The sequence below is a fragment of the Oxyura jamaicensis genome, chromosome 1 (genome assembly GCF_011077185.1).
Source record: "Oxyura jamaicensis isolate SHBP4307 breed ruddy duck chromosome 1, BPBGC_Ojam_1.0, whole genome shotgun sequence".
NCBI classification, from domain to species: domain Eukaryota; kingdom Metazoa; phylum Chordata; class Aves; order Anseriformes; family Anatidae; genus Oxyura; species Oxyura jamaicensis.
In genome coordinates, this window is record NC_048893.1 from 14,854,378 (window position 1) to 14,866,722 (window position 12,345).

Sequence of the window (12,345 nt, forward strand, 5' to 3'; positions counted from 1 at the left end):
TCTGGATGACCTTGGACCTGCCTTACTGCTATGGACCTGACAGGCGGGCCTGTGAGCACTGTGGCCCCTCAGCTGGGCCTGGTTACTGTCTCTGGGTCTGCTCTGCTCTTCTTGCTCAAGTACCATGGGACAGCAGCCATGGCAATGATGTTCCTCCATACAGCAGCCAGTTCCTTGCTGCTCCCTGCAACATGAAGCAGGCTTTTACGGCCAAGGAGTGAGTAATTGCAGGGGCAAGTCAACATCTTGAAGACAGCAGTATGGTACAAAGTAGCTGCAAAGCAGCCAAGGATCTATGCTCAGTTAACCTAAAATAATGTTATAAAAGGTCAAGCCTCTTTTCAAAAAGGAGCTGTACTCCCTCTTGCTATATGTGACTTCTGCTCCTGTATTTACTCGCCATAGAAAGGTCTTGCTGTAGACCTTGCCGAGACATTATACGTTGCTGTAACTGTTGTCCCTATGTAAGTGTCCCCATGTAAGAGTAATGCCTTCATTCCTAGTTTCTTTGGTGAATGTCTATTTTATGAAACAGCTTAATACTTTAAAGCAACGTATTCTTTGGTACATTATTGTTTTCAGGGGTATTTTTGAACATTTACAAGCTTTGCTTGAAAATCCAGAGCTTTTTCCTTGCTGGATAGCAGGTACGAGCAAGCCTGTCCCTTTAACTATTTATACATAATAAGTAGAATCCCTTGAACCCATTGTGACTTTTTGGTTGATTTTTTTTAAGGATTCATCCCCAAGATAAATTCATGTTGCAGAACACATCTGGTGTGGCAGTTTGCTGCTGTACCACCACTGCTTATAACAGATGTAGTCCATTATGCTATGAAACTGTTTTACTCTGCTTCATCAAAAACAGACAGTTTGGGGACACAACATTCTTAATGATTGAATAAGAAGGAAATAATAAATGTTTCTTCTGTCACAGGAAAGTTTGAGGACCAGCTGTTACCATCTTCAGGTATGACTTAGTAATATGAAAGAGCTTATATTGCCTGCGTTAAGTTGTTCTGTATCAAACGGCTTTGGTAAGTGCAATAAAATGGAGGGCTGTAAGTCAAAGACTGGTGCAGAGATGCTACTGAGTTGTCAAGGATTCAGTTCAACTGGGCTACCAGTTCCATATGGCTTTCATTAGTGCAATGTTCAGAACTGCATTAGCAAAACCCTGCAAGATAGAACACAGGAAGTTCCGCACCGACATGCAGAAGAACTTCTTCACGGTGAGGGTGACGGAGCACTGGAACAGGCTGCCTACAGAGGTTGTGGAGTCTCCTTCTCTGGAGATATTCAAGGCCCATCTGGACGCCTACCTGGGCAGCCTGCTCTGAGGAACCTGCTTTGGCAGGGGGGTTGGACCCGGTGATCTCTGGAGGTCCCTTCCAACCCCTACAGTTCTGTGATTCTGTGATTCTGTGAAACCTGTGCTTTTGAATGACAAAGCAGCCTGAAGAGAGCTCTGTGCTAGGGTGGCCAGGTGTACCCATGACCTGCTCTAATTCACATACATATTCTGGAAGCTGCTGCAACGTGTGGTGCATATGTACTCTCACTTCTTCAGTTAAAGTTGTTCAGTGCTTCTCATTGTAAATAAGATGCAGTTCTAACTTCATTAGACTGCAGTTTGTCTCTGTCACTTGTCTCAGTCTGCATTTTTTTCTTTCCTGAAAACAATGGTAAATTTTTCTAAGTAATAAATGATGAAAGAACATATTGGTTTGACCACATCAGTAACAAAATATCCAATTCTTATTCTGTGTACTGAGAAGACCTAAAATCTCTTTGCTTTGGACTCAGGAGACGATGATTGCTGGGAAGCAGAGGGATTTGGATTCAGAAGTCTGTTTTGTGATTTCTAAAAAGAGACATTAAAACCTTCTGGGGAAAACAGAAAAACCAACCAACCAACCAACCAACCAAAAAACACAAACAAACAAACAAAAAAAAACAGGTTGAGAAGCAGATCTCAACAGAGACTTGTGAGAGAGTCTCAGCTGTTCAGAAAATGAAGCTGAAGTGAATATGCCCCACTCTGGAAATGCTGGTCTCAAGCAGACATTTGTACTGCCCCTGAATAGCAGGTTTCCCTTTGAGCCCTTCTTAGCTTATTTGATTTCTCAAAGGGTTGGATGGAGTCTGTCTAGAATGGAAAGTCCATCCCTTTCATCAAAGGGGAGACTTAACTCGCCAAATGACCAGCAATTAGAAAATAAAAACAGGATAAGGTGGTGATTCTTAAAATTGCATCACATCAGAAAGAGGGTCTGAACTGAGGTGCCCAGAGAACAGCAGCTTAACCCTGTAGGCATCTCAGGTAGCACTCAGGAGAGTTGCAGCTGCATACCCAATGTAAGTGTGAATAGAAGTAGGTCCCATCCCAGGGTACCCATCAGAAACATGTTTGGGTCTGATGGATGGTGATGCTAGGCACCATCAGGAAGATCCCAATGGTGGCAGCTGACATGGCCACAAAGAAGGTAATACCCGTGAGGAAAGAACAGTAGCTTGTAACTCCCTCCTTCCCTCCATCCCCAACAAATCAATGATCTATTTAAAAAGATTTGTTTTCTTTCATTAGTATTTCTTTTCCTCAGGGATCTTAAACATCTGGAATGATTCTCCTCTTATCTCCTCTCTTACCCTAAATCTCAGAAACTTTCTTTGATCTCTGTTGGTGAACCCTGTTTTGCAACTAGTTATGAGAATTTGATGACTAAAAAGGTATTAACTTTTTTTTTTTTTTTTTTTTTTTTTTGTCCTTTCACATAGCTCCCAAGGCAATGGCTGATGCAGAAATTTCAAGTGACAAGCACTGATGTATTAATACTAAAGAAAGTTCCAGTGTAATTTGTGAACTACAGTGTCCTGCCTCTCTTCCCTGTTCCCCTTTTATGGATAAATTTGAGGAATCATCATGCCTGTAAGGAATAATCCATCTCCCAGCCTACCTACCTACCCCTCTTTTTCTCTGGTGGGCAATAAAAAGGACTGCGCAGCTAACATAACAGCAAACTGCTCGTATTATATATCATCTCCATTTTCACTATATCTAAACTTCCAGGGCAGGATCTGTTTCTTAAGATTGCTGTTTGCTCAAAAACCTAACATTGTTTTGAGGCTCTGCTGGCCCCAAAGCACAATGTAATATACACAGCAAGATTATTTGGGAAAACAGAAAGATCGCTGTGATGCTGGAGAATTTTTTCCTGTTCAAAGAGAGCTGGTCAACACACCAGCTTCTGTAAGTGTGCTGCATGGAGGAATAGGAGAAAATACATTGAGAGAGGACATCTGTGTGTGGAGGGCAGCAACCAGCCTGCTCTGCAGGGACCAGGGCTTGGAGGAAGTGAGCTGCAGTCGAGGGAAGGTGTCTGTCGTGAGGAGGCTGAATGCTGTGGAGGATCCAGAGGCAAGTTCACAACCATCCTTGTGAGGGACAAGCTCATCCTGGCCTAATCTGTGTGTCCATGATGAATGACAGTAGTTGCAGAAAACCAAGCCTTTCTTGATTTGGTGACCACTTGCCGTCTTCCAGCAGCAAGGGAGGGCTGGAACTGCCAGGGAACTGGGCCAGCCTGTATCTTCCAGTGACTGCAGCCTTTGGGCATGGGTTGAAACCTCAGGACACTAATAAATGCTTTTGCCGAGGCAGGCTACTAGCTAAGCTGTCAAAGGCTGATTTCAGAGAAAGAAGGATCCACGTAGAAGGGAAGCCCATCCATTCCCCTTGTCCCCACCTCATAGAGAAGCTGGGTGAGGATACACTTTTGGAGAGCAAGCAGCTGTGTTACGCCTCGCAGAGGGCTCCTCCACAAGAAGGTTGGGCAGGATCCTGCCAGAGAATCACCTGCAGGTCTGGGTATGGGGCTGAGGCTTGGAGAAAGATCAAGAAAAAAAATTAATATCAAGACTCATACTTCCTGCAAGGAAACCTAGTAAAGGTCTGTCTTGTGCTTCCGTGGAAGTTCCTGTTAACAAATAGCAGCTCTTTGATACACTGCTTCTCTGTCAGACTACAAATGAGGCAACTGGGAATTTACAACAATATCAATCTCAAAAGCAAGAGAGAGCATAGGGAGAGATAGTGCCATAAAAAGGATTGCTTGTTTACTCCTTTTCTTCCAAATATCATTAATGTTCTGAATTTTTGTCTTAAGAGCTGCTGCTTGATGATCTCCTGACCTAACCCAGCTGGAACCGGTGTATAAAACTTAGATTTCCATCTGGTTACTCTCTCTCTCTTTTTTTTTTTTTTTTTTTTTTTTTTTTTTTTCCTATCTCTCTCTCTCTCCATCTTCACTGCTTGAAAGTTTCCAAAAGGCCACAAACCTATTTATGTATTTGATTCTGACTTTTCCCTACTGTGCTTCAATTTTTGCTTCCCCTGCCAATTTTATTCTCTTCTGTTTCACTTTTTTTTTTATTATTATTTTTATTTTTTCCTCTCACTTATTTTATGTTATCTGCTGTGGTGCTATTAAAGCTAACACTGGTTCTCTCCCATTTGCTGATCTCTAGTTGCCAGTTTTGGAGAGCTGATTGTTAAGAATAAAAGGATTTATTCAAAAGAATTAAAAGGATCACTTTGTGATTTGTCATTGGTGTGAAGCAATAGCCACCCCATTGTTCACAGAACTGTATTTTTATATTATTGGTAAATACATTCACTATGTCATGTTCCTCGAGTAGTTCTTATTCACCTGGTTACTGTTAGATAAATATAGACCAGTTAAATTCCCACTACTTAATTAGGTGTTTCCCTCTGAAATTAACGTTTTCATAAGGATTAGCATACAGTTGCAGAACTGCAACAAATAAAATGTAAATTGTGTAGTCTTGATTGTTGAGTAAGCACACATCTCAACTAGCCCAACCTCTCACACTTTCTTAATCTGTTTATAGTCTCATGATCTTCTTGTGAAGTGCATCAGTCTCACTGCACAACTCAAAACACAATCCTTAAATGTGTTGTCTCCTTAAGCCCTTACATTTGCATACCTCTGTGTGAGCTTTTGGCTGTGTTTCATAGAATCACAGAACCATTAATGTTGGAAAAGCCCTCCAAGATCATCTGGTCCAACCATCCCCTACCACCAATGTCACCCACTAACCCATGTCCCTAAGCACCACGTCCAACCTCTCCTTGAACACCCCCAGGGACGGTGACTCCACCACCTCCCTGGGCAATCCATCCCAGTGCCTGACTGCTCTTTCTGAGAAGAAATGTCTCCTCATTTCCAACCTGAACCTCCCCTAGCACAACTTGAGGCCATTCCCTCTAGTTCTATCACTAGTTACCTGTGAGAAGAGGCTGACCCCCAGCTCCCCACACCTTCCTTTCAGGCAGTTGTAGAGAGCAGTAAGGTCTGCCCTGAGCCTCCTCTGCTCCAGACACAACACCCCCAGTTCCCTCAGCCGCTCCTCACAGGACTTGTGCTCCAGGCCCTTCACCAGCTTCGTAGCCCTGCTCTGGAAATGCTCCAGGGCCTCCACATCCTTCTCGTAGCACGGATTTCCTCACCCTTAGGATAAGTAGTTTCCTTGGTATGTATTCAGGATACCTACGCTATTGATTAGCAGTAGGTGCATGCTGTTTCTGTGTTAACTGCACAGTTAGAGTCACCTAAATGTGTCATTGTCAGAGCTGGAAGCTGCATGTATCCGAAATTGCATTGCTAATTTCTTTGAGTGAGACTGAATACTAAATCATCTTTATTACCGCATATATTTCAAGTTAGCATATTAATAAATAAAATGCATATTGCTTTATTTCTCCACTGACAATACCATATGTTGCTTTCTGTAAGCCAGGACCTCACATTTATGTCTGTATTACGAGGCTGTGCCTCTCAGGGACCTAATTGTTTTCCGTAGTAAATGCTTTAGTACAGGCAACATGCCCAGTTGCCCACACTGAGGTGGGTTTTCACACCATCTGCTTTAAGCATGTAAGCAGAAATGACGAGGCAGGAGCTATACAGCTCCTACATGGTCAGCAGAGAGGGTCTTTGACCCTGCTAAATGAAACAGTTTACCCCAGCCTCCATTTTGGAGCAAACCACTCAGACCTGACACAAAACCTGGGAATGGCTGGGGATGGGTTTCTCCAGGGACCACCCCTGCAAGCAGCGGGAACGTGACTGCAGCAGTTGTGGTTCTCTGCCTCGCACAGTCCTCCAGCATGGGCTCCTCGTGCCACAGACACCCGTGGTGCTCAACAACCACCACTTGTGTGGAAAGAAAAGCTGCCTTCTTACCCAGGGCACTCCTACACTCCTTCAGATCAATGTCCTAGAGATAACATATACCCTAGTGGCCAGGTGTATAACTTGCAGCTGTAGAGGGAGGCAGGTGTGCAATTTTCCCATAATTAATGAAAACAGACCACTACCTTTGAAGGACTCGAGGAGACCCTGTGTGTTCTACTCCCACCCCCCTTCTTTCACGTAGAGCACCAGGCCAGAGGTGCCTCCTCGATGTGTCTGTGGGCACCTGGTAGGGCCAGACTGTAAGCAAGAGTCCCCACCGAGCTCAGAGAGGCTTTTTGAAAATCAGTGGTGTCATTTTGCAGTGAATATCAGAGACTGTTCAACACTTCCTACTGACAGCATTAACCTTCCCATGAGATTAGCATATAAGCAATATCGGTTGCTTTGAAGGGGTCAAGAATCACCAGTAATGTGATTTTCATGAGTGGTTAAATTCATGTTTAAAATTATCACTGTGGCAGGTGTGATGTTTGTCAGGGAATTTGTTAAAATTTCTAGAGGGAGTTCCATAAAACATTTCGCAGAGGACCTACTTAAAAAGTGCAGCAGATTTTAATGCCGCCAGTCTAACAAATTAGTCCAACAGATTAAAAAAGATGCCTATCTACAGGGGTGAAAGGAGGACTTTTGAAGTGCAGACACAGAAAGAAATAAGCAAGGAGGCAGATAAAAGTCTCAGCTTGCTGCTGTTCCAGCCTGTTTCCCCACCATGGAAAGTGCTGGCTTTCATCTTTCATGTGCCGGGATGATGTTCTGGCTCCTATCAGTCCATTTTAAGCACTCTACGCGTGTACTTTGCCTTTGCGCAAGGAATACATGTGGTCCAATTTCCTTTTCAAACTTGCTTATCCCCCATTGTACAGTTCCGTCAAAAAAAAAAACACCAAACAAGTTTTGACTGATTCGCCATCTGTCAGATCCAGAGGGTATGACCAACTCACTGAGTCAGTAACTGAATCCCTCCCAGCCTGTTTTCCATTTCATTTGCAAACCTCGGATACAGCAGGTTCTGTACAGTGTTCTGCTCAGCGGTAATGTTGTGTCAGGGCTGACAGCAGAGACAGCTCTTAACCTGCTGCTTAAAAAATACGGTTCCCACTTCGTGGGACTCTAATTTGAAGCTTAGATTTTACTTTGATGGGGTGGGCAGTGAACTCGTACTGGGTCAGCCGCTATTTTCTAGGAATGCAGAATGACGTGGAGTGATCCATAAGCCTAAAAGCCTTTCCAATTTATTTTTTGGTTTTATTTCATTAAATGATGGACAACTGATGTGCTGGTCTGACATAATCTGTGGGAGGATTTGGTTTAGAAGTACTGTCTACCTTTTAGAGAAATAGGTTCTCAGAAATCAAATTTGTTCAGTGAACAACAGAATCAAGGGCTTTTTACTAAAATTGACGTTTTTGCATGTGGTTCTCTTCTTCTCACCTGTGTCTTTCCTGTACACTAGGTGACATAGATGATCATCTTCAAACAAGAGCTGGTTGCTGTATGATCCCAAGAACCAGTGTGTGTTGAGAGATGACCTGCTGTTCTTCTGGGCCCATCTGCAGCTCTTGAAGAGGTTTCTCTTTGGCAGACAGACAAACCATCTGTGTTGACATGTATTAGTTTGAAGACATGGTGTATCCAGGGCAGGATTTTGGTATTTTGTGGGTACCAAGTCCTTGATTTTTATGTTGCCAGGTGTAGTAACTACGTAGCTACAACTTCTGGAGGGTAATAATGACTTGATAAGGACGGTAAGCCATCATTTCAAGTACATGAATGTAAAAAATCCCAAATTGTACAATAGTAAAAGACTCCCTCCCACTCCATTTTGCACTGCCACTGGCTTTCAGCATATGTGGGGCTGTTTTATGAGGCAGTGCATGCAAGTGGGCTGGCCACATCTCACCCTGGGAAGCCTGCAGGGAGCTTAGTGCACAGCCATCAGTGCACCACGGCTGCAGACCCACGCAGGGCACACTTGGGTTTAGCGGCACTTACACATGTTGCTGCTGACTATCAGAGGCTGTTTCAGTCAGATCTTGCTAGTTCTTTCTTTTGACAGCCAAAGGCAGAAAGGAACTGTTCTCCTGCCAAAAATCCCGTCCCCACTCTACAGCATGAAAAAGCTGGAGATCTTAAAAATAGACAGAAAAAATTAACTTCAGAAAACACGTGTTTCTTACAATTGCGTTTTCAATGGGTCTGAAGTGGGTTTGCTGGGATTTATATATTTAGCATGAAAGAGAGAGCAATTATGCAAAATATGAGCTCAAATGATTACTTTGGTGAAGTTATATGGAATTAAAAAAGCTCATGGTGTGAAGTCTTCGGCAGCCATAGCTCCAGTGCTGCCAGCTCTGCCTATCAGGCAAGGAACGTGTCATCCCACAGTTTTGTCAGCTTCGGTCTGCAGTCACCATCCAGTGCTAATACCGCAACACCTCTCCCTTGCTAAGCAAATTATGAATGATGTCAGTAGGTTCCTTACTAATAACTTCTGATTTTGCTTTAATTTTGAAAGGATTTTACAGAGAATGTCTATAGTGTTGCCCCAGATTCAGATAACCAAGAATCTGAACAAAGATTCAGATAAGCAAGGTAGAAGGTAAATAATTGGCCTAATAATTGGCCTAACATCACCCTGCACACCAGGACAGCCAGAAATTAAAGTCCAATGTAAAAGAGTCAAATGGAAGAGAATTTCTGCAAGCGAAGGGTGACTTTTCTTCAGCTATTGATGTTGGGACCAATCGGCCTCTGTATGCATAAAGGAGAACCCAAAGCAGGCACGAGAAGGATTACAAACTGTGTTTGTTTTCTTGAGAGGTAAGGGAGAGGTAGATTCAGGTAAGTGAACAAAATGAGTGTGTCACAATGGTGAAAATGGCTGGACAAGGAATGCTGTATGAGGATCAGAAAACTATTCTTCTTTCCAAAGAAACCAAACAACGTTGCAATAATAGGAGGATTTTGGAACAAATTAAGTTTTAGGGCAATACACAGTTCACTTCCGATTATATTTATTCTTAAGTTCCTATTTTCATTCTGTTTTTCTTTTTTAAACTACAGTTCTTCCTTACAGTCCCAACCCTATGTAACCAACACATATTCACAAACTCAACCAACTGATGTGGACCAGGATGAGGATTTGTGCCTTGTCAGAGGACCGACTTGTAAGAAGGTACCTAACTATGTTCCTTGGCACACCGGTAACGTATCATTCTGTGTTCAGAAGATTTCTGAACCTTGAGAACTACACACAATCATAGAAAATGTGTAAGAAAGGGTTTTGACATTACTAGCAGTGAACAAGAAAAGATCATTGCTTTCCCAGTGTTACAGACATTAGATAAACTGCTACTGTAAACAGTATTTGCTGATCTTTTTTTTGCATATTTAGCTAGGTGATTTCCCTCAGACCAATGCAGTGATGTCTCTAAACTTATGTAGCAACTCTACTCATAGCAAAATATTGTGAATATCAGAGGAGGTTTCCCATCACAGTTTAAGGCATCATAACCTAAAGAACAAGAAAGTAGTTTTGGAGCCCAAAAACTCAAGGAGCTGCACGCTGTATTGCTAAAGCTTGCATGAGACTAAAGACCACCTGCCTACCTCCACAGCATTGACTGAGATGGGAAGAATCCTTGGCTTGGGGATCTGCTCCCTATATCTTTTTTTTTTTTTTTTTTTTTTAATGCAATGGCTGCTTCATGTACAAAATATAACCAGCACTGAGAAGGCAGGACCTTCATCTGCCACGTAGTCAGATCATTTTCTATCATGCTGTCCACTTAGCTCCATGTTTCTTACATTCTTGCACAACAACCCAGTTTCTGTTAAGAACCCATCTTTTCCCCAGTTTAACCTACAGTCTTCTTGGGAGGTGTGAGAGACATTTAAATTCTCTTGGGATGAAGCAGATCTGTGATTCAGGTGTCCTGCTTCCTAGGTGAGGCTATCAACCATTAGGCTGTAAAATAAAAAAGAAAACCCTATAGCATCTCACTGTGCATCTTGGCTGGACTGAAATAGCCAGGAGATTTAGGCACTGATCCACCTGCTTTTGAATGCCAATAAACCCTGAGACAGCAGCTAACTCCCAGATATTCAGGCCTGGGGGAGTCCTGGGCCATGTATTATCAATATATAAGCAGTAAAATCCCGTAATTATTCCTGCTGTATGCTGAAATGGAAAAAGAATCATGTTGGGTTTATTAAAGTTGGACATGTTCTTTGACCTAGTTCACAACATGACCTTGCAAACAGTTGTGCAAACACACCTTGAAGGGAAGGGTAAACCGGTGCAGCAAGTCTTGAACAGTCTTACAATTAAACATTTAGTCTCCTGAAAGAATAACATGCCTAAAATCCACACAAATCCTCCTTTGGATCTGACCCCCGTGTCTTAGATTACTAATCACACCTATGACATTTTGCATTACGGTGAAATCATTCATAAGGCAGCTGTTATCACGAATTCCAGGTGCTATGGAGAGATGATCACAGCAATGAAAATCTACACACAAAACAAACAAATCCTCCCTCTTTCTCATGCAGTCACTCTTTAGTGTAGTGTATCCTGCAGCTGAACTTCTTTGTTTCGTTTCTTTAGGGAATACTTTTAAGAGATAAGCTTGACAGCATGACCTGAAGAGAAATATGTCTATTTTTGATTGTGTTGGGCCAGCCATGGAAAAAAAAAAGCCTTTTCTGTTATCTCTCTTGAGTCCCTATTGACTATAACGTACAGAATGCCTCCAGCTTCGGAGATGGCTGTTAAAAAGACAGGTTGTTTTTGTGACAGCCAGCTGTTGTGACAATATGCTGTGAGAGTATTCCTTCTAGCTGGCTAGGGATTACGTGTGAATATTTTCTGTTTAATGCACTGTGTCCCACATTTTATAGCTGGGCTTTCCATATACAAGTATTGAGTGCTGTGCTCCTTGGGTGAGTCGGGAGGTTTCTGGAACATTACAGATCTCTCCACTGGTGGCATTTTAGAAATGCAAGCCAGTCTGCTCCTGGAGAGCTCGCGGACCTGAGGGAATGACAGTTTTATTTAGCAGCACAGCTTTATTCCTGATGCTACAGCTTGGATGGGTTGCCTGGGTCTTGCTTGAGTGCTGGGCTGGGCCATAACAGGCCGAAAAGGAATAAGGAACGTTCTGTGCCAATTACACCATATTATCCAAATCTCGATTAAAGCATCAGAATGTTAACATTTAATTCTTACTTAGGTTTCTCAAACGTGGAAGCTGACCTATTGTATTTAAAAATCCCCTGCCACATCTGTCACTAACTGGATTTGCTACATAGACAGCTGTTAGTATCTTGTGTTTAGTAGCCAGAGCTCACTGTTGTATTCAGTCAGTGTTACCTGGAGCACAGAGTACCAGCCTTTCACAGCTTGCTTTGAGGCAGAGGCAAAGCTCCAACAAGGCTGTGTGCAGCAGGCCCTGTAGGACTCTGCTCCCCAGCTCAGTTTGTAACTGATGTGGCTGTGACTAAGTACTGCTCACAAGGTGTGGGCATAGAAGGGCTGGTTAATTACCAAAACTTTCCACCTATGGGCCGCACTCATTATGAGGACCTTTGCAGAAGACAGTTGAGTCCGTAGGAAAATTGTGTTTATTTCAGTACGTGCCGTTAGACCAGGCCTCAAGAACGAAGCCCAACTGGTGATATTCCGGCATGACTTTTGTCAGGAAGGTTTGCTTTACACCTAGGAGGCTCCGTCATGGATATTGGCCAGCAAAGGCTCCAGTTTCCTCTGAAGGCAACACGCACTTAGATTTCTTGTACTCTCCACCAGGAGGCACAGTTTTCCTACCAAACCACTGGAAAAAAAAAAAAAAAAAAAAAAAAAAAAAAGTGTTATTCCACTGTATTCCGTCTGATTTAATCCTGGTGTACTGGTGAGAACCTCAAATAAAAACGCTTAAAGATGGCATTACCGAACCGCTTTCCTTTTGAGAATAAACATGAAAAAATCCCCAACGTTTTAAGTTTTTTTTTCTTCCTCTTTTATGTTAACAAATCTATTCCTCTTTGACATCAAAGATTGGCCTAG